The sequence below is a fragment of the Haliaeetus albicilla genome, chromosome 7 (assembly GCF_947461875.1).
Source record: "Haliaeetus albicilla chromosome 7, bHalAlb1.1, whole genome shotgun sequence".
In the NCBI taxonomy this organism is placed as follows: domain Eukaryota; kingdom Metazoa; phylum Chordata; class Aves; order Accipitriformes; family Accipitridae; genus Haliaeetus; species Haliaeetus albicilla.
In genome coordinates, this window is record NC_091489.1 from 18,183,866 (window position 1) to 18,207,329 (window position 23,464).

General features: G+C 47.0%; 1 protein-coding gene across 2 annotated transcripts in view; it reads left to right on the forward strand.

Moving 5' to 3' along the window:
- The first annotated feature begins 254 nt into the window (after positions 1-254).
- The window catches only part of TAGAP (T cell activation RhoGTPase activating protein), a 45,796-nt gene continuing 22,586 nt past the window's right edge, over positions 255-23,464 (forward strand). Inside the window, exon 1 of one of the 2 annotated variants that reach the window (XM_069787132.1) lies at positions 255-408. The gene's annotated coding sequence lies outside the window, so the exon portion shown is untranslated. The remainder of the gene's footprint in view (positions 409-23,464) is intronic. The other variant, XM_069787133.1, reaches the window with a different exon arrangement.

Below are 23,464 nucleotides of genomic sequence, written 5' to 3' on the forward strand. Positions count from 1 at the left end.
CACTGGGGTGCCTCGGCTGGTACTTTTTAACAAAGTCAGGGCTTTGCCTACGGTGCTGCGGCTGTGCACCTGGCCTGTCCAGCACTGCCGTGCCTGGCTGGCTGTGCAGGGCAGCGGCTCTTGTGCTGACTGCTGTGGGGCTTGGAGCCCCGGCACTTGAGGGGAAATTCAGCAGCATTCAGGAGCCAGGAGCACAAAGAGACTTTATCCTCTTCTACACAGTTTATAGCAATGACTCCTTTAAATGCTCAAATCCCTCACCTTTGTAGGAGCTTTGCTGGAGGATGGAAACTGATGACAAACTCATTCTTGTTTTCAGCCCCTCAAGACTGTGCCTTCCCGCCGGTGTTCAGCACCATCGCTCTTATTCAGCAAAGGTTTGAGCAAGCCATGGTTGCCTTCAGCCAGGTACGTACATTGTGTGCCATATACACGAGTGCCTGCACAGATGTTTAATGCCCAGGAGCAAGGTGATATACCTTGGCTTGCCCATGCATATATCATGTGGTGCCGCTGTCAGTGTCTGCACTAGAGGACCCCAGATGAGTCGCAGACAAGGGAGTGTATATGTGGAGCCAGCAGTCACGGGCGCAGAGCGGGGGCTGCTGTTGTATAGGGGGTGGAGGGGACAGGCAGTGGGAACTGCACCTCCTGGCATTGCCCCCAGCTGCTCTTCTCGCCCTCCCACCAGACCTGTGTGAGCCTAGCGGGAGCTCAGTCTCTTCCTTGCGTCTGTCCCATCCCATGACAAGGGCTGCCAGCACTGGCTCCTTGTTCTTATTAGTTTCTGCCTGTGCTGTTGAGAAGCCTCCATTGGCAGTTTCCCCTGCAGAGCATTTAGATTCTTTGCTTTCCAACTGTTTTTCTTTCCTTTGGGTAGCAAAGCCTTTAAAACAGGCAGAAGAGTTGGCTGTGACAGCATTTACTGCCTTATTTTGCTACAGGTCATGGCTTGCCTAGCCAAACCGGTGGGAAATTTCTGCTGATGTTAGTGGCAGTGCCTCTTTCCTTCATTAAACTGATTTCCAATAAGCAGAGGAATGCTACCATTTGAACTGCAGCTACTTCACTGCAATGCCCTGACTTGCCTTCTATCCTCTCATAAACCCAGTCAAGTTAGTCAAATGGCACCGCTAACTGGGCACGGTGGTGTTGCAAGTAGGCGCGTTATGTGTTAAATAAAAAGTTTACAGAGGAAAGGCAGGAAGGGCAGCAGTATCTTGGGTCTTCAGGTAGCAAAAGTCTGAGTCGTTGAACATTCCTTGCTTGGGGAACGGAGCGAGTTGTGCTGTACGAGCACTTGCAGTGAATTATTCTTCAGTTATGTCTCTCTTCAGAGTGAGCACATTTTTTGCATTCGTTTCTTGACATGAACATCAGGAGCTGTCAGACTGTGAGAAAGGCTGAGTTTAACACATTTTCCTTTAACTGGAAACATTCCTGATTGAAGTCTGTGCAGTGGCTCTAATGTGACACCTCCTGGCTTGCCATACGGCTCCATCTCAGAGTCCAGAATCATCATACAGCCTGGGGGGACAGGTGGAACTCAAATACTGAACAAGTGCCCAGGATTCACTGCTCTGTTTTCTTTGATGCCATAATTTACTAGGTGTAACAATAAAAAAATACTATCACAACCACCACCACCACCTCCCTCCCCCACCCCCCAGCTCTACAAACTCCAGGAGCCTGCAGGGAAAAAGGGGCTATTGATGTCTCTATAGGAAGGAGACAGCAGCATCCCTGTGTTGGCTGGTGATGGGTGACTGGCTGGAGGGGCAGTCGCGGCCCCCCTCCAGCCCTGAGTCCCTGCCTCCTCCAGCCTCTGGCTTTGGCTTTCAGACGTCTGTCTGTAAGAACAGACTTGGCTGGGCGGGAAAGTGGTCCCAGTGCCTCATCCCCGCTTCGTGCACAATATGGGTCCTCCCTCTCATTTCTGCAGGAGGCAGCATTTACCAAGAACACAGTGCACTCCCGGTCGTGTAATCCACGTTGTTGTGTGCTGGTGCCATCAGCTAATTTGCAGCTGGTGCCAACAGTTAATTTGTTTGTGGCCTGGGTGTATGGGGGAGGGAGGTGTGCTCTGGCAGTCTCCCCTGTTTTACCACCCCTCCAGACAAAGCCAGGTTAAGATATCTCAGCAGGACAAGCAAACATCACGTGCCGGCACTGGGCTGCCCCTACACTAGGAAAAGGAAGGGAGAGGGCAAGCAGAAGAACCAGGAGAAATAGCCCTTGGGGACCCGGGTTTGTCTGTTTGTGCTTCAGGTGGTAAGCTGGGGCAGGACAGAGCAGGAGCTGCTGCTCCTCCAAGCAGCGGTTCAGCAGTAGCTGCTGCCTCCCTTTGCCCCGAGCCTTGCCTGGCTGCCCGAAGAGCACCGCTCTCCAGGTGGTGTGGGCAGGAGAGCTGTGATGGTTTCCACGCTCTCGGTAGCTTGCTTTGCCTATCCCTCGAGCTGGTGCTAATCCTGCCGAACAGCCTGGGCAGAGCACCAGCTGCTTCATCGGCACCTGCCTCACAGAACTAATGGCCAGAAAGGCCTTCAATCAGCTCATCTTGCAAAAGGAAGTATCATTTCCACTGAATACATTTGAGTCAACAAATACACAAAAGCTCTGAGGCGCAGAAGAGGCTCGTGTGAAAGTCAGGTTAAACCCAGCTTCCTTTGTGCCACAAACACAGTCCCCCCCCGAGACCTCCCAGGCCTGTGACCAAGCCACCGGTGGCTTCATCGTGACATAAAGCAACAGAGAAGGCCCACAAAGCCCTCTGGAAAGAACTTTTTGTTTGTCTGTGATTAGCATAAGCTAATCAGCCTTTAAATGAAAAGTGTCTTTTGTATTCCAAAAAACATTGCCACCTTGGGCAACACTCCAGACTTGCTGCCTGCAGACATGGTCTAGAGCCTCTGAACCTACAGAAGCATACATAGAAAAGTCTCTATTACACTTAATAGTAGGAAAATTGTCACAAGTTGGAAATGTCACAAGGAACCCACCTTCATAAAGCTGTCACCTTTTAGGATTCAGAGCAGTCACAAATGGAATATCCCCTGAATTTTTCTCTGCAGGTGGTAAGCTATACAAATACCATGGAGCACTTACTGGAGCGTTACCCTTCATAGCTACTATACGGTGAGGATGAACCTCAAGTGGAGGTGAAAGCCTTTGTGACCTGGTTGCCAAACCCGTGAACTATCCAGTCCTGACTGTTCTTGGTCTAAATGGTGATTTTTCCTTTCCCCTACAGAGGTTCGCAAACTACCTGACTGGGCTAATGCAGGTGATTGCAGTAACTGAACCATAAGTCATTTCCAGAAAGTTGATGAGTTTATTCATCTTGCAGATTCAACTGCCTAGAAACTAGTTTCCTCCAGCTCTCAGACCAGTTCCTGGTTGGAGTAGCGTGCAGGACATGCTCTAATCAACTAGTGCTGATCCAGACATTGACTGAAGAGTTAGTTCATGAGATAAATTCACTGCAGTGCCTGGTTTCTGGACCTACTGAGCAATTATCAGCAGCATTAGGAAAAGGTAGAATACTCCCATACTTACTTTCGGGTTATTAACCAACATGCCAATCAGAAATCCTTTGGATTTATGTTGGAAAACTATCGATGACAAACTTCAAGAAGTAAGTAGGGCAAATGTTTTGTTTTAAAGCACACATCCTCCATAGCAAACTGAGACCCTGAAGGAACTTATTCCTTGGGATGTTGTCTAGAGGACATTACTTGACAGCTGATGTTTGTTTTTCTACCAGGCATCTTCTGTACCTCTGAGGCTGAGTTTGCATATTGCTTATTAGGTGCTAACTTCATTACCCACTCCTGGCAGGGAAGACATTAAACAAGGTGCATCCTGTTCAAACATTTATGGGGACAGGATTCCTACCCCAAAGGTTTTCCATTGGGTTTTCCATTGACGTAGTGTTGGAGAGATTAGTGGACCCAGACCAACTCTTGCCATGACTGCAGATGCAATTGCAGAAAATGAGAGGAGCAGTGTACTGAAGACAGCACTCAACTGGGCTTTCAGGAGAGTGAGGCAAGTCTCATCTGCAGCTTTTATTATGACATTGGGAAAGTCATTTAATTAACCACTGTCTTAATTTCCAGCCTGATAGTGAAGCTAGCACTGCATTTCCTTGCAGAGGGAAACAGCTGCACACTGACAGAACAAGGAGTGGGGGAGTTTGGGCTCTGTGTGGTCTTTTCTGCGTTGTTCTGGCTCCTTCCCCTGCCCAGGCAGCCAGGTCCAAGCAGGGAGGCACAGCGTGTACTGAACTCTCCTACAGAGATGCTGGATCCCATCCCAACACTGAAGATCTGATTCCTGTCATCATGCAACCACATTTAGTCACCTTTTTTTTTTTTCCAGTGGTGTGACAGACTTGCTTTGCCAAGCTGAGAAAGCTCAGAGAAATATCTGCAGAGATGCAGAGGGTGTGAATCATGCGGAGTTTGGGGGCTGATGGCAGAGACCCTTGTGTGAAAGGCTGCGGTTAAAGGAGGTGGGAGGGTTTCTTGTTGGCCACAGGACTCAAGTGGGAAGGTGTAGATGAGTCAAGTGAAGGTTGTTGCAAAACAAGGTATCTGAGGGTGAAATCAGTTGCGTTGCTGGTAACAGTACGGAGTTTTATGGGTCAGCTCAAAGCTTTGATTTCCATCCTATACCCTCCTACTACTTCTTGGCAGCCATGCTGCTCCTGCCCTTCAGTTTTTCTCTTCATTCACTTTTACTCTCTTCCATTTTTCACCCTTTGTGTGCTTATACTAGCTAAATGCTTTAGCTCCCTTGTTCAACCAGCTGATGATAGTACTGTAAGTTTTCTTTCATAGGCTGACTGATGGGAAATAACGAGTCAAAAAATAATACTATCACAGCACCAGCTGTATGTAAGCATAGTGGGTAGGGTGCTGCTTTTCAGGGGAAGAGTGGGCATCCACCCCCTGCTCTGGTCCAGATGACCTGTATCATCTTCAGTGTGACATTTCAACTCTCTGCACCACAAGTCCCCATCTGTAACACAGGGTTAATAATGCTGCCTTTCCTCATAGGGATATGGTGAGGAAAGGAGTAGTTAACAACTCAACATAGTGATTGGGCTGATTGATTCAGAGGTAGGCATAAGACAATCAGGAACTGCAGAGACCTGGAGCAAACCCAAAAGATGAGGTTTTTTCAGGGTAAGACTTGTCCCTTTATTAACTGTTAGCATAACAGCACTCTGATCCATGTGGGATCCCTCTTTTTTTTAAATACAAGTAAAAAGTGAAAGTATTTCATATTAATTGAGAGCAGTTTACTTGAGAAAGAGTTTTGAGAAAATGGGCCTATTTATAAACACAGAAGTAACATATTCAGCTTCTCAGGCGGGTTAGTTCAAAACACTTCATAGAAACTGAGCTCTGCTGAGAAACTCAGAGACTGGCTGACATTATTATAGAAGGTGTCTGCTTTCTTTGGAAATGTAACATTTTGAAAAAAACAACACTAAAAATATCACTCAAACTAAAAAGCTTGTTAATGGGAAAAATATGTCATCATTGTTGGTAGAGGTAACTTAAAACTTTCATTCTACCTGTTTTCTAACTTTCATGTCAGCTCTAGAAACTTGGCCTGCATGACTCCCCTTTGTGCTTTTGATAAATTACAGTCTCATGAAAGCTGCAATCCAAATTTATTCAATAAACACCAAAACCATGGTTTTCACACCCAGAAAGCTAAACACATTTTGAAACAATATCACCTGCCACTGATTGATGTCACCGCACACATATGTGTGTCTCCAAGACCAGTGACTGCAGGCTATGGTCAGATGAATTCAATGGGGTGAATTGGGAGCTGAGGCGTCTCCCATACAGGGGTCAGCCTGCAGAGCCCACGCTGCTGGCGTGACAAGAGGTGTCCAGTTTGCAGTGGACCAGCTCATCAAGGCATACACACAGCTTTAAAATGGCTGGAGGGACTTCAGATGTTACTACCCTGTTCCTACTTGTCACCATTCCCTGTCTGGAAGTTATAGCCAGCTGCAAAGGCCGGTGGTGGGATCTCACAGCTCTGGTACCAAGTCTGCTACTTCTGTATTACAGTGCTGAGCGATGGGGTTTGAAGTAAGCTGGAGATTTCCTACTGGAGAAAACCTGGGAGCACTCACTCCGTTTTACCTAAAGAGCGGTGGGAGCAGGACACTCACCTTGTTTAAAGCAGTAAAACTTTTATTAGGTGTCCAAGCCTTAGTTGTAACCAGCTTATCTCTAAGCTAACCATTTCATTTTATTTCTAAATGAAACTCTCAGGCAAGCCAGAAAAGGTTTTCCTGACCTCTCTGCATACATACAGCTATTCCCATCTATGTGCCACAAGAAATGTGCAGGGCAGGTGCAATGTTGCTACTGGAGACATCTAGGACTTAGCTGAGTCCAGTAGTACTGCAGACATCTGGACAAACTTTATCCAGAAACAGCCAGCACTCTGTGGTGCTCACAGGATGCTTTTAGAATACAGGATTCTGTGGTTTTTTTGAAAAATGTACCTAGAAGAGAGAGCTTGTAAATGGCCTTAGAGGGATGGGGGCTTCAGTGTTGTGGCCCTGTCAAAAGACCAGTCTGAGAAGAGATAGCCTCAAACCGAGAGAAGTGCTGACGAAAATTAGGAGTATTGCATTGCAGCTCTTGGCGAAGGCTAATTAAAACCTGTGACAGCTTACATCCTGTCTGCTGGTGGAAAGGAAACATGCTGTAGGCGTCCCAAGGCTGACATTAATGCCTGGCATTTCCCCCGTGCTGCTGCCGCGGGGTGGGCAGCACAGCCGGCTACGGGCCGGCACACAGACCATGGGCACTCGGGGCCTGGGAGAGCCAGCAGGCACCAGACTGGGACGGGGGGCTGGGGGGGAGCAGCGTTGCTCTGATGGGGGTCACAGGCTGACTGGGGGGGGACTCGGTGCTGACGCCTCCCTCTAGTTCACTGCCGTCCCTTCCGCCTCAGCAGTTTTCTGCATGGCATTTGCTGCTGAGCTTGGAAATCTCGGAAAGGCACATACAGCCCGTTAACGCGCAGGAGGACCTGTGCTCCCGAGCCCGTCAGGAGCGCTGGTAACCCTGGCTATTGCTGGTGATGCCTCCAGGACCTCCAGCACGAGGCAGCCTGCGGAGGTGTCCTGCCAGCAGAACATCAGCCCCGGGCTCACCGGGGCACCAGCTCTGCTAGCGAACGGGGCACTCTCGGGGACTTTCCCCGCCACTGGCACAGGGTCGTCCCTCTCAGAAGGTGTTCAGGTGTTCCCAGCACTGCTCTGCCCGGGCCAGCCAGCCCTTGCCAGCAGCTCCTCGGCACCACCCAGAAACTGGCGTGAGATGGCTGTCCCCGGTGGGTGGCTTGGACAAGGTCTCCCTGCTTGGCAGGGTGATAGCTTTGAATAGCAAAGAGGTGGGCTGCTCTGTGCTAGGTCTCCCCAGACCCAGGCCCATGCTACGTGCCAGCATTGCCATGCTCTGTGTTTGGCGTCTTCCCAGTCACCGGCTGAGGAGACAACGAAGCACAATCCTCTACCCTGAGCTCAGGGCATGGGCAGGACCTGGCCAAGCTGGCAGTGCAGCCCTGGTCCCTTTGGCTCCCTTCCCTACCCAGCAAACCCACTTTACCCCTGTTAATTTCATAGACACAGACCTGGGCGCGAGATTCCCTGGTGCTACGAGAGCATTTGGGAGGCTACGTCCACAATAACAGCACCGTCTACCTCCTCTAACTGGGGCTGCCCTGTGCAGCACCTCAGCCCTTGAGCTGGTTTCACAGGATGCTCCTCGGGTGGTCCTGGCATGTGGCTGCTTTTGGGGCACACAGAACAACCCCAGCTTCCCCACAGATGCTGAAGACTTTCACCTTGGCCGCCTGCAGCGCTCTCCCCTGTAGGGGTGGAAGGTTTCTTACCAAGCACGAAAGCAAAGCTGTTTCCTCTCGGAAGACACACCAAAGGACCTTTGCATGTTTCCTCTGTGTGCAAAGCACCAGCAGACGCCACTTTCCGTGGCAGCCGGCTGCCTTGCCCTGCCCTGTGGGCTCCCCAGTGGCAGCTCCTGTCACCTTGGCCAGCCCACGGAGAAAAGATCAGTGGAAAGCACTGGAAGCTGGGCAGAAGAAGACCTGTGGGAAAGAAACCAGGCAGAAGGGGTGGGAGCAAGCGAGAAAACATGTCCCCTCCTCAGCGTGGCGGGAGGTCCCCAGCCCTGCACTCATGATGGGCTGTCACCGTGACTGGGAGAGCAGGCGGACTGCTAACATCAGCACAGAAACTGTCTGTCCAGCCCAGGGAGGAACATTTCAAAACTACAAATCGCACCTGGAAAAAGCACCAGCAAGAAGCAGGGAAAAAGCATGCATCTGCATCCTGGCACTCCCCAAGGAGTTTCCTGTAAGGCCCCCCAGTGCAGGCAGAGAAGTACAACTTCCAGGTGGGGGAATCTAAGGCGAAGATGGAACAGACAATTAGTCTTTCACACTAATTGGGGGGTGCCTGTACCCCAAGCCCTGGCTGCGCAGACCCATGTGCAGACAGCAGCCACGTGCCAGCTCCTGTGCACTGGGGAGCAGCAGCCCCTCCAGGGCCCAGCCCCACATCCCACCACGGTCCTTCATTTCTGCATCTCCCCAGCTCTGGGGCTGATGGTCAAATAATCACAAACACAGAAGTCTCTTTTTCAAAAGAATCTTGAGAGCCTGAATCAGTTCTGCACTTGGGACTTAGTGGTGGCAGCCCATAGGCTTTTTGGAGAGCATGTCCCCATCCCTCTCCACATTCCTGTTCCCTGGGCTCATCTAGCACTGGCTCGCACAGCCCTGCGTTAGCCACGTGTTTCCAAGTTCTCCGTAATTCTCCCAGGGAGCCTTTTTTCCCACCCTCGCCCCTCACACTCGGTTGTGTCCAGGGGAGACCCGTCTGGTGTCCAGCCCCAGGTGAGTCCCAGGGCCGATTGGAAAAGCAGATCTGTGCCCTGCTGGCAGTGGTCTTGAAGGTGAGCTCCTCTGACCTGCAGTGGTGGAAGGACATTGCTGGTCTGCACAGGCCCACTTCAGTGCCCAGAGCTGACCTAGGTGGGACTCCAGCCTAAGGCCAGAGCAAAGCCAGACTAAATGTTTCAGGCTTAGGAAAGTTTGGCATTTTCCTTTTCCACCTGATTTGCAGTCCTACTTGTGCTGCTGATTTCCTGCATGCCCACAGGAAACTCACTTTGTCTTCCTCCTCAGCATCCTCCCCAGGGAGGAATACTGAGACTTATGGGTGAATGAAAAGCAGCTAAGAGCTGGGTCCTGTTGTCACCCCAAAGCAAGTGTACTTGGCATGTACTTGTGCAACCCACTTGTGCCAGTGGCAACATGCATCTTTGAGAACAGGAAAGATGAGCCACAGAGGGCTGCGGGGCTATCGCGATGCTATGATAAGTCCCACAGCTGAGTTGAGCCAAGTAATGCTCATCATCCCCTTGATCAGGTGTGCCTGAAGCAGTGTCCATCCCCTGACAGAGAGCCTTCGGTGCTCACTGAAGCTGGGAAAGCTGGGCAAGTCTCATCTCAGCAGGGCGAGACAGCTCTAGGTTTGTTTGGAGATCAGCTTCAAACCATGCCATGGTGTCAGCCTGTACAGACTATTTCAGCCATTAGCATGAACGGAGCCAGAGGGTTTCCACCCACTCCCTGTCTGTGGTCTCACATTTGGCAGGCTTTTAATCCTAGTCACACAGTTATCCAGTGCCTCCACTGCCAGGCAATCTCCTGCTAGCCAGGTCCACGAGTACTTAGCACCCAGGTTCAGCCAAGCACGGGTGCCTGCAGCCTTACATGGCTGCCAGGGACCCAGAAGGGCTCTGTCCTTAAGAAAACAAAGGTCAAAATGGGTAAACATGATGACAGCTCTTACAGCATGACACCCACTACTAGTACTCTTTCTCCCATCCACACATCACCTCCCACAAACAGCACCTTTTACTTCAGTCTCTACAAAACTGGTTAATAGTTAAATGTCAACAAAAGCAGCAAAACCTTGCAATTCTGCAGCAGCCCTGAGCTCCCTGGTACCACACAGCCGGCACAGCAAGCAAGGGCTCGGGCGGAAGCAGCCCATACTGTGTACGTGGGTGTGCTGCTCTTGTTGCACAAGAGGAGGGCGTTACTGGATTATCGCTCGTGTTTCTCATTCCACACGTGACGCTGTCACCTGCTCTTTAGAGGAAAAGGCATGCCGTGAGTCGTGAGCGAGACGGGGGAACAACCAGATGAAGATGCAGTTGACTGATGTCAGAGAACCTTCATATACCTTGGAGGCGTGCTTCACACTGTATTGCTCTGACTCTGCTCTCTTTGAGGTCCCTGTAGATTTGAGTGTAACCAGGTGTAAATGAGGTAGAAAATCCATCTGCACTTCTTAACCCTCCATGAGAGAAGGCAGACTGGAAGGTGCAGGATCCCGAGTTGGTCTCAATGCGGTTCATTGGAGGATCTGTGGCCACAGATGGACCTGTGGTTTGCCAGAAGCAAATGTCCTCACTGCCCTTCCAGGGCAAGTGCATGTGTCTATAGGCCACCCAAGCCAATGAAGGACCCTGGTGTACTGCAGATAAGCTTGCGTGCTTGGGTTTCATATGGAAACACAACCCAGGTGCTGGACCTGTTACATCCTCAGACACCAACCTCATCCCTCTTGTCCCAGGCAGCAGTCACATCCCACTGTCCACTGCTGGGAAGCTAAGTGGCAGGCTCCTAGCCTCCAATTACATCTTTTAAAATTCAGGCATTGAAGGATCCAGGGCTGAGGCAGAGTCACAGTGGTTCCCCTGCTCCACACGTATTGGTGGATTAATGAGAAGAGGCCTGGGTGTGGAAATTAGCCCCATAAAGCTACAGTCTGAGGCAATGCTGCTGGTTTTGCATATGAAAGAAATGGCAGTCGCTGAGATTTCAAGTACCCAGTGAAATTCAAGGGACTCGAGGAGCTCCCACTGGAGGATAAAGTATCTCCTTGGTGCTTCCCATGCACGTCCATCAGTGGATGGGCTATTTCTTTTTAAATCAGTTATAGCCATAAAAGCAAAATGCCATTTGCTTTAATGTCAAAATGAAGTCCCACCAAGTTGCCCACCTCTGGGCAGGAGGAAGGATTTTAGCCAAACTGATTGCATCTATTTCTTACTGAACAATATAATCCATAAAAATGATATAAATACTGTCAACTATTGTTTTTCTAAGCCTCTTTTACTCAGTCTGACCCCACGAAATTCATCCAGGAGGATGCCTTATCCCTGTCCTCCCTGTGCATCAACTGTATGCAAGCCCTTTACTTCTTAGAAATGCTCTTGATCAAAATGACTTGTCTCCTCTGTGAGTCAATCTGTACACTGTGTATCCGTATACAGGAGATTTATCAATATTATTCTGCCTAGGTATGAATTTGGGTTTCCTTGAGAATGCAGGCATGAAGCTGCTGTGGGACCTGGCATCCCCAGAGCCAAGGGACAGCTGTCCCCACCTCTCCTGCAGTCAAAGATGTCAGCGGCACAGAAGTCCCCAGCATCTATGGACAGACCTGTCCATCACTGTCTGCACAGCACATGGCACCTGGCCTTGGCTTTCCTAGGGGAAGGCACAGTGCTTTTACCTTCTGTGTGTCAGTGGTCCGTATCTCACTTTAATTCAGGTAGATGATGGAAGCTGGGACAGGTGACTTGTTTTAAAGCCTCTTTCAGCTGTTTATTAGCAAGATAACTACTTGTAAGGAAGCTTTTATATACTCAAAGCTTGATGTGACCTTTGGGCATATAAAAAACAATTAGCAGAAGCAAGGAGATTTATTTTATCTGAGAAAAGTGTTTGAAACACTGGAACTGAAGGACTGTTGACATGCTGGTGTCTGTATTTTTTAAAGGATTTGGAAACTTGATGAAACTGCAGAAAGATCCCATAGAAATTGCTGCAGGGTTTGAGAAAGCTCTGCAGTCTGAATCTGAAGGATATCAGCCCGCATACATTACTGCAAGGAAGATTAGGAGATGACTCAGGGTATGTGTGTGGATTCATTCATGTAGGGGAAACAGCTGCCACAAGGGGCTCCTGAAAGTAGGAGAAAAAGGCATTAGGGGAAGTGGTAGCTGTACAAGCCGGGGAAAATAAAATGTGGAGATAACCACACTGTTAATAAGCCATTGTGAAAGTTTGAACCATGGTGAAAAAAACACCAAGGTAAATAGCAGTCTCTGCTGAGATCTCCAGGTCACAAGGAAGAGCCTTTTGGAGGGGTGTATGTGATAACTGTAAGCAGAATTATTTTAGTCAGACACACATTGCTGACTCGGCTTGCTCCAAGACTAACCAGACAAAATTCCAGTGTGGACATGCAGCCAGACTAGAGGATTTCATGGACTCTTTCCTGGCTTTGTGGATGAACATATGTGCCATGTTAACTGTTTTCCTAAGGAAAAAAGAAAACCCATCTCTCTTCTGCTTGACGTTCCCTCATCCTACAGTCCTCACCTGAGCACAGTTTCCATCAGCTTCATCAAAGTGTTGTTCACATACTCCTGCAAGGCCAAGGCCAGATCTCGCTCTTGGCCCTTCTCCTGGCTCAGACCATGATTCTGATGTGCCACTTCAATGCTTCATTGCAAAAATAAGGGCCCAATTGCAAGATGGGAAAAGGATAAGCATCTAAAAGGGTCCAAACACATCCAGAGGCATCTAAAGAGACAACTCGCTTTCTTGGGCAAGCAGCAGTATCTAACTACAGCCGGCCACACTTTGCCCTTATCTGCAGTTGTAAGGTTGGCCCCACAGTGGCCGTGGGTCGTAGACTCCCAGAAACCCAGCAATGAGCATCCATCTCCCCTTGGCTAACAGCAGTAACCCTAATTCTACACAAGAAAATGTGTACACTGATTATGTCTCACAAATATCAAGTCAAATGGATTTCCTTACTTCTTATGCATCTCTTTTTTTCATATAGTATGTCTAAAAATAATCCCTGAAACCCCCCTACCTTAAGTGTTTTTTGAAAAATAACAAAAAAACCCAAGAAACTCTCCAGTCAGTTATAAACAGACGATGGGAAAATCCTGCACTTGACTAATTGTAGTACTGTGGCTGGGCTTCATCTTTGGGGATTTTTCAAAGTTCAACTTCTGCATGAGTGAGCTAAGAGCCAAACTGAAACCAAAAACTGGGCTCTGCTTGGAGCCCTGCTGAGCCAACCACAGATGAACTGGGTAAATCTGCGACTCTGCTTTTACTGACCTACACCAAACAAAACAAACAGATCTTTTTGGTGCTGGCTTGAAGAAATTTGAAAGGAGCTTGATTTCTTAAAAACATCTGCTCAAAATCTTATTTTTGGCAGGCTGCTGGGAACTTTCTTGCTGAAAGTAAAAGAAATGCAAGAAGTTGACTCACATTTGAAATAGTTGGTTTTCAGCTGAGAAAACCTTACTTTTTTCAGTGAAAGCATTTTATATTCTGTTAAACTTTTAATGATGCAGAAGTCATTTCCAAAACAGTTTCAGTCTTCATTTTGCAAAGAGACAAATGTAACCTATTTTTCCTCAGCTGATTTACCACTTTGACCCTGATGGGGGCTCACCGTGGAGCTGGCTGGAGGGAGAAGCACAGTCAAGCAGCTGCAGCTTCCCCATCAGCACCCTGCTCATTAACCTGGACCCTGCCAATGGGCACATCAGTGCCCCCCCCATCCTCACCCCGGGGAAATCCACCCACATCCTAACTTCAGAGAGCCTACTCATGGCAGACCTTTCCAGGCTGTTATGCTTAGGTTATAAAAATATTTCCTAGGAAAGCGGTAGCAGGTTCTTCGCTTGAAGGGGATTACCAGATCCCTTCAAACTGGTAACCTTCTCCTCGCACAGACCCCAGGTACCTGCTGTGTCCAGGCTATAACCTGCTCATGCAGAAACGTGGTCCCCTTTTCCCCCATGGTGCCCTGATTTGGTTAAGCCACAGGCACTGCACTATAATAAGCAAGGTTAATAATAATCATGCTCATGGCTAGATCAACAACATCAGAGTCAATCAAGCGTGCCCACCCTCGGACCCCAAACCCAGCCTCTCTATATATAACATACTGACACAGTAACCTTTCCTTATAGAAACAGTCGATTGACTGTTTATCTAGCATTTAATCATTCATCACTGATTTTCAAATCAGCCATCTGATGTTTCCCAATTTATATACGAAAGGCGCAAGCTTTCACTTCAGGAGAGTGACTTGCACAAAGCCTGTGGTCACCTCGAGGAAGTCATTGATATGGACCGCTCTTCCACAGTGGCTTTCATCCACGGGCAGCTCTCCTCCTCCTCCAGCTCCACTTTTGTAGTTGGACTTCTCCATTCAGACCCTGGTAATACAGTCTCTGGTTCAGATGCTATCTAATGAGCAGATCCTGCAAAACAAATGGAAGTGAGAGAGCCAGTAGCTCTGTTTATTTTCAAGAAACTTTGAAATGTAATCATTCGGGAGGATACTAAAGGCAGAAAGGGAATTTCCCTGGACAGGCTTAGTCTGAGGGGAGCTGCCAGCACAGACACAGGGAAGTCCATGGCACAGGAAAAGTTAGGTCCAACCTTTAAATACATTTCATCTGCTTCACAGACCATAAATGTTCCTCTAGACTCTTCGCTGGGTAAAGTGCTCATTTCAGGGTCCCAGCTCCTGGTTTTTGTAAGCTTCACAGCTAGAGGAAAATGAAGGAGGCTAGGCACCCTGAGGGGAGTGATGCTTTATAAGCTCCTTATCCTCACAGAAATGCATCGGGAATCTAGTACACCGTGTAGGCCATTATTCAGAAAATGCTGCCACTCTAAACAGGTGCCAGCTGGATGCGCTGCAATTGAGTATGTAGATAGAGCTGGCTAGTGACTTTTAGCAAAGCTTTTGCCCAGTGGACCAGGACAGCTCTTTTGTAGCAATATAAGGAAAGGTTTTCTGAACCCTAGGAGACACAGAATGGGTTATTAAGTATGATGTTCCCTGGTATCTGGTGTTTGTTTTTCAGTTGGGTTTTGGGGTTGTTTTTTTTTTTCCTGCAACTGTTATGCATGCATGCATCTAAACTGTGGCTCATACATGTAGTAAAAATGATCGCATCCTATCGCATCCTCCTCCTGCATCCCGTCCAGGTAATTATGCCATGTATTTGGAAATGCACTACAGATCAGACTAATTTTCCTTTTCATGACAGCACTAGGAGGAAGGGACTCTGACTGTGCTCCAGGGCCCAAAGGATTTGCTTTTTTTCTTAGAAAGACCCTCTCCTCCAGTAAAATTATCAGCCTAAGTTCTAAATCCTTGGGGGGAGAAAAAATACCAGCTTCTCTGAAAGAGTCTCTTCCATAGTCTTAAACTGCAAACACCCCTGGACAGCCTTTCTCTTCACAGAGGCAAAACATTCAGCCTGCACACAAGTCAGCCAGCCCACCGCACTTCGTTGACTTTTCGCTTTCCTCCTACATTCAAAAAAGTGGGTGCTTCTTCATAAAGCCCATACTTCTTAAATTACTCAGGGGGGAACTTAATTTATCAGTCTGAAGGTCTGGGAAATAACAGAGGCTACACCTCCTGATTCAGCCTCAATTGCAATATTTGCCTTACTAATGGACAAAGTGCATCTTGTGTTTCCCATCAATGCTATTCATTTCTGCTGAGAAGTGACTTATCAGAGAGAACTGACTGAAAAAGAACAGAAAGATCTAAATGTATTCCTATCTAATTTCTTCTCACAGTCAGTTCAGATATAGTTTTTCATTTCCATTGTTTGGAGTAATTAAAAAAGTTTCAGTTATTGTATTAGATACACTTCCCATCAGAAATTCCCCTAGATGATACCTATAGGCAGAATTCTTAAAATCAATATGCAGTGTCACTTTTGTGATACTATGATACGGGTTTGGGCTTTTTGTTCTGCTGAGAAGCACAAGGAAGAGCAACAGTCTTTCCTGGTTCTTTGGGGTATATGTTTGCTTTGGGGTTTTTTTCCTGGTAGAGCTACTGGCAATTGTAAATCTTGTCTTTGTTTTTCTTGGCCTCTTCTTGGGTGACAGAGCAAGGTGAATGGGAACTCAGCTGACACTTAAAGGTGAAGAAAGGCTGCACCTTTAATGGAAACATTTTCATCTACCTTCTTTAGCAGACAGCATTAAAAAAGTATAATTTTAAGGAGCCTTCAAGGAAAAAAAACATGAGTAATTAAACCCAGAATTTTGAGTATAAGCCCATTCAAGCATTTTTCATCTTGTTTATGTTGTGTGAAAAGACTAAAGCAATAGCAGAACACATTAATTCACTTTGTTAGTCACCCTTTAACATGACTGTATGCTGTTTTACAGAGAACAACCAAGATAAGGGTCTCTCTGGATATGACTGAGGGAACTGATCTATGTGAAAAGCATAGGCTCTGTCAGAGAGGAAGGCTCTTCTCCCTTTGAGGACAGCAAACTCAGAGTCCCACTGCCAAGACTTGATGCAAAAGGGCAGCATATGTGTCAGAGCTTGCATGGATTAGACAAACATTTGTTAATTGTTTCTATTTTGGAGGGTAGAAGATGCACCAGAAGAACACCCTGGGTCTTTACCAGCAATCTTTCCTTTGAACATTGTGCTCTTCTGCCTGTGGGGACAGAAGCTCATGTACTGGTAAAACTGAAATGGTTACCAGTGTATTATCATTCCTGCTTTTTTTAGGCAAACAGTTCCTAATGAAACAAGAACCTAAATCAGCCTTCTTGATACTCTTTTGTCAAGAACAAATAAAATTAATAAACTAGAGTCTTGGAAGAAAAAGCTTCTTATAAACGCATGAGAATTGCAACTATTTCTGAAGCAAGTAGCATCATTTGCTATTAGAGATAGAAACCTGGGTTAGGTGGCTCGCGAGCCTGATCCAACCTGCTAATTCCTACATTCCTATGTTTTATGTACACTGTTTTTCCCCAATCAGATGGCTCAAGCTGAAAATTTAGCTGTGTTCAAGGCTTCCATGAGCTGCTGAGTATTTGGACACAGAGGTTAGCTGTGGTCACCTGTAGGGGCTTCCCACCACTACACGTTTTCACAGATCTTGGTTTCAATTGCAACTACAAGCAGAAGTTCCAGAATAGCACAAGAAAGGATGTTCCTCAAATCGTTTTTAAAATGAGGAAGTAGAAGAAAGCTGGTAAGACCTCCAGAGCTAATAGAAATGCTAGCCTCATTCACAACGTATGCCATTCTTGTTAAGTGCTTCTGCCACCCAGATTTTTGGGCTTCCCCGTCCTTGAGTATACTTTAAATATAATGTAAGGGGACTATGCCTGGCTGCTCAGAGAACCACAAACCCTCAGCATCAGCCCACACCACAGACGCCTTCAGGTTGTTTGAACATGTTTCTTGGGGATTTGCTCTGTAGACACCTCAACATAATCAGCATGGAAAAAGGGCAGAGTAGTCTCCTTAAATGGGCACTACAAGGCTCAGAACTATGATGGAAGTGAATTATAAATGCAAATCTGCAAATATGACCTGGATGTCTGTATTTTTTTTTCCAGGTAAAAATGACAGAATCGTGTAGGCACCCAAATGCTGCCTATCTGCATATATGGGTGTCTGTATATGTAACTATGCATTTAGTGGGATGGATCCTGTTGTATTTTCTTTACACAATTTATTTTTATAAGGAGACAAAGATAATAATGCTGAGATAATTTTGAGCCTCTGGCCAGCTTCCCGAAAATTCAAGGTTTTTTTTTTTCAATTTGGAATAACTAGATGGAATAAAACGAGATTGTTTAGTGAAATATAGTCACCTGCTCCAAAAGCAGAATCCTGCTTTATCACCATCAGCTCAGAGCAGTGGCTGGGAGGTTGTCTGTTACAGTGGCTGTGTATCCAGTGTCGTCTGATAGCCCTGGAAGACCTTCCCAAGCCTGGGAGCACTGTCTGCACTGATTTCAGCTCCTTCCCAGCACAGAGTGAACAGGCTGAGGGCAGGTGATGTCTGGAGAACCAGTTAGACCTCCCTGACCTTCCTCCTGGCCCTGGGGTTTGAGGTCTGGCTGCAACAGCTTCCAGGTTAGAAAATACTTGCAGAAGACACTTAGTCTTGTTAAGTTTCATACTCTGGAGAGAAGGTTTGTTTGGCTGACCTCCTCCGCTCTGCCTCTAAGGGTGTCTCTCTCATGAGACCCCATGCTAAGATGCCTCATATAGCAGAGACAAGAAGCACAGAGAGGTCTGTGAGGTAGCTGGTGGTTGTCCCAGTGATCAGGCAGGGTTTGAGGAGACCTGGAGAAGAATGAGGCCACCTCAGGCATGTCTTTTTCTCACGTTGCAAACCCTGTCTTCTCCATCTCTCTTTTGTCCTGAAAGTGGGGAGGTTGACAGAGGTGCTGCTGTGCTAACCTTGCAACCAACTGAGGCTCTTATTCAAGGGGACACTGAGGTACCTCAGGAACATGGCAAGACAGAGAAAGTGCCCCAGTGACTCGGACTGATAAATGCAAATTGTGTTCAGTGTATTTAAAATGCAACCGGCATGTGTGCCAGTGGTATGTCACAGAAAAAAAGAGGGTTTTGTATTTGGGCTAATGGATACAGATTTAATCATGTGTATTCTGGTTTCTGAAGGTCTGCAAAGGCTTGAAGTCATCTGTGAAAGGTTAAAACCCCCAAGTGAAAAATGTAAAAAACTAGTTTGAGGTCACCCAAAGGTGGTGTTGACAAATAACAGTTTCTCAGGGATCCAAGAGAAGAGATTTTGCCTCAGTTTGGGCTGGCTGAATGCTAGCTGATGAAGCATGAATGTGACAACTGTAGGCTTTTCTCTGTGTTATCAGATAATCTGAAACCCCACCTCTGGCTTTTTCAAATATACTGTGGTTTGTAGTCAGTCAGCTGCTGTGAGGAAGACACAAGCGATGGTCATCTCAGCACTGGGGGAAGGCTCAGTGAGGCAATCATGACCAACATGTCCCAGCAAATGGAGAATTCTCATCATGGGAATAAGCAATTCAGCAAATTTCTCAAACAGCAAAAGGCATGTAGTCACTTTCAAAAGAATAACACAAACCAAGCTAAGTCACTCGACTGGCAACAAATTGAAGAGCTCATTTAAAAGAAACCGAGCATATCTGACTTGTAGAAAAATTTCATGCTTGTGCAACAAGCCAGTAGGCACCGAGGCAAGACACTGACCAGCTGCCACAGATCATATGCTCTCAGTCACATGAACCAGCTTTGCAGAGGAAATCTCTCTGATGTGCCTTTTAGACAGTTACTCAGCAGATTAGCTGCTGCGGCCCTTGTGGAAGGTTATCTATCTTCCCCATTTTGTAGCATTATGTATTCTTAAACCATTGTTCTCAAGAGACCTTAGCAGGGTTAAAGAGGGAGATAGGAAAAGGCCCCCAGTCTCTGTGAGGTGACAGTGGGCAAACTTTTACCTTTACATACTCCAGTGTAGATTGTTGCTAGACTAAAAATGATTATACCTGGTCAGATTAAAGGGGCTGGTTTTTCCCTGCTTGCTTGCTTAGTTCAGCACAAGGAAGCAGACCCCGCTTCTAGTTTATCAGCCTCCCACATGCAAACAAAAAATGTAACACCTCAGAACCTGCCAGCTCCTCTCTGAGGAGGAGGACGGTGTGAAGAAATGTCACCAGCAATTGCTTTCTGAATGGACAGTGGGCTGGAACGTCCTCTCACCAGCACCGCTGTTACGCAGCCTTCCCAGGAGTCCCTTGCTGACGTGCAATCACAACTGCAGATCTGCCTCTGCTCTCATTCCTTTTTTGCCTTTCTGCCCTCTGCTTGGTCAAACTGGAGGCATAAACCCAACGGGGCCTGGGAGCATTTTGCACTCACCGTGCCCTAGGAAAAGCAGGGGAGAACCCAGCTTAGAGCATCCCCAGCGGCGTGACGGGAGCCTAAAGGAACTATTACAAAACTGTCAGGAAAAAATCAGACATGGGAATCCCAGACTCCTTTTGTCATAAGGGAGGCATAAGAGTGGTACAGACCCATGCTGCTGAAAGGAACATAGGCAAGTAAATGAGATGCACCTCAGGGCATAAAAGAGCAGAGTGAGAGCTACTGCTGGGGAAAACAGTTTAAGAACAAGGTGCTACTGTTGTTATGTGAGCAGTATAGGTGGAAGGAAAATGGTGGTGTTATATCCTAAGAGCTGCACAAGGAGAATGGCTTTCTTTATCAGGAACTGAAAGACACACTTTTCCATAAAGAAGAACAAGAAGTTTTATTCCACCTCAGTGTATTTCTTCATCTGGAAAACAGGCTCCCTGAGGTTTTCCTCTTAGACTGAAGAAGTATGCTACCATTCACGTTGTGTGTGCTACTCATGTACATAGTATGTGTTTACCACATGTGTACGCTGTTCTGGGAAATACTGAACATCTGAGCCTGTGGTTAGGTCCGTTTATAGTCAATGGGGAGAAAGAGGCAGTTCCAGCTGCAGAAACCCTCTGAGCTGTCTTAGGTTCCTGGTGTAGGACAGGATTCCTTCCCATGTAGACATGCCTTGCTCTCTTTCTGGACTGTGGAGAGAGTCTAGGTGTCTAACTTGGATGTAGTTGTGTCAGTTTAGACAGAAAAAATAGCCAATGGGTGTTATGCCTACTACCTTTTGCACTGACAGGGATGTCTCATCAGTTCCTCGTGATGCCCCCTTGGACTGGCTGTGTCCACTCACAGTCTTAGCTTTTGACTGCATCTTCTTTGGGCGAAAGCTCTTATTTTGTGCTGTTTGAATAGCACCTTGAGCAATAAGGGTTCAGCCTGTGCTCCTTCAGTGAACCCTTAGTGTTGCCACACACAAAACCAATTATAACCATCATCCAGAAAAATGAAAGTATGTTTGTCGTATGCTTCTGTGATTTCAGTGTTGGGATACCAATGCTACTGTAAACAGCAGGATGGAGGATAAAAATAGAGACATACATCATAGGTCAGAAAACATGGCAGTGCCAGTCAGCGTGTCTTCACAGCAGTGACTGTTGCTGATTTCTGCCATCCAGGACTCTGGGCCTCCATTCCCAAGGCTCTTCCTCAGTGAAATGACTCTCCCAGAGATGGTTCCCATGGCTGCCCTAAGAAGGCCACCTAGAATTGAGTCCCTGCTGCTCCCCTCTGCAGCTGTGGCACAATCTTCTGCCTGAGGCACAGGCTGGGTCGTGGTGAGCTGTGGGTTGTGTGCAGCAAGAAGGCAGCATTCAGGTGTGAAGAAGAGCAGGAGGTACTTATCTTCAGATGCAGCAGTTCTCTTATCCTTGTCTGGCCCACCAGCTTCCCTGTTGCCACTTTTTAGCGAATTTTGGTGACATATCACACAGCTGTGCTGGGTTGTATGGCATAGCATTCATCTGCCATCCTATCTGGGCTACCTCAAGCTTGTGTCAGAATGTGGGAAGTGAAAGTAGAGGCACCACTTTGTATTTAGACTGTGACCACATTAGTTTGAGTTGATCTTCTCCCCTTTGTAAACAGGCCATTCAGTAAGCATGCAGCACCACAACAGCGAGGCCAGGTTTGCAAGAGGGAGTATGCTGAGAGGTGTGTCTGTGTAGACAGCTGGAATGAGAAGGGCAGATGTGCAGAGATGTGTCTTTTGTGTACTCCTACCAAGAGGAAAGTGGTCACTCTTGGTCACAGGACACCACAGATTTACTTTCACCTAAGAGTTGTCTAAAACCAGTTAAACACCAGTAAGCACCATGCTTCTTAGCAATCCTGAACTGCAGGCTATGACAGCTCTGGAAAAAGTGGATGGCCTGTATATAATCTAGAGAACCACTGAGTTCTCTTTATTTCATGACAGGGCTTGCCAGTAAGTGGCAGCTATACAAGATGTAGAGATCCAGGACTGAAAGGGACTACTGTAAAGATGTCTTCTGGCTTCATGTACCTTTGTGTCAGACAAGCCTTTCGTCATTTTATGTTTCTCTGCTCTTCATCTGCCAAAGGAGGACAGGAACACTGCCTTTCTTCCACCTCATCTCCTTTGTCTATTGCAACATCTGTGTTCCTGGGGGCAATGGCAGCCTCTTGTTAGAAATACCCAAGAGCAATGGAGACCTCCTTTTGGGGCACATGATTTGGAAAAGCCCTGGTCAACTCCCTTGCCCATTGCCACGACCACTCTAAGGAACAATCCTGACACTGCAGCCCCGGCAGGCATTACATTGGTATGGAGAGACTCCAGATGAACAGCAGCCTTACATTCGCCAGAAGTAATAATGGGAAAATGGAAGGGGAAAGGCCGGTCATGTGGATATCCTGCATAGGAGCAGAGCTCCTTCATCCTGGGATGGGACTTGGCTGGCACATGTACATGCAGCACCAGCGGTGCTCCAGGAGAAACCTGCAGTCTGTGCTCAGAGCCAAAGGGGAGATGGGATTTAGGCTTGCTAGCCCTTGGTGACTGACATTCAACCCCAAACTTCCCTGACCTCCTCAGCCCCTCATCCATGAGGAATTCCTGGTCTTTTCAGATATGGGATGATGAGATGGGTGATGGATTTACCCATCCCATGAAAAGTTTCTGAGTCTTACAAATTTTCAGAAGAAAATTCTGTTCAGATTGTACAAAACTCCAGTTGCCCAAGGTATTTCCCAAGAAACTGGAAGGGAAAATTAAAGAGCTGCACTGAAATAAACAGCAGTGGGAAAATCAGGCTAGACATACATTTAACATCAGTCACAGACCTACCGACATTGGGCCACTTTCCTGTCTTTTGCTGCAAACTAGTAAAACGAAAGTTAAATTCAGTGGGTGGATTTTAATTGCAACATCATTCTCCATGATGTCAGTTGATGGATATGTTGAGCCTTTAAGAGAAACTTCTCCATAAACTGCAGAAGTAACTGCCCTTCTGCCCCTCTTGCAAAGCATATTCCAGGAAATCATGAGGGAAATAATATGTCTAGTGAGGAATCCATTTCCAGGGAAAAAAGCTCAGGCTGGATGGACCAAAGACAAGAGAAACTGAACAGTGTGGAGGGGAAACAAAATCACAGAGAACTGTGTGGTAGCTGCATATCTCAATGCAGAAATAAAAATGTGCTAGAAAACATCACATGGGTTGCGATGAGATGTATTCAAAACTTTTGAAATAAGAAAGATAAGAATATTATTTACATTTATCTTAAGCCTACTCCTTATACATTCATTTCAAATCCAGAATGAGACAGGGATCTTATGAAAAAAACATCTATGTAGTCATATGACCAGCGACATTATAAGAGTACATGGAGTCAAGGCAGCTAACAAAGGTTTGCCCACGCAACCATGAAGTTGACACTTCCCAGTCACTTCCCAGTTTGACTTGGCAATCAAGATCACTTTCTTTCTTCAATGTAATTCCCCAGGTCTTTATTAGAGGGAAACCAGAGACTTCTTTATTGCTTTGTTGTGCAGGC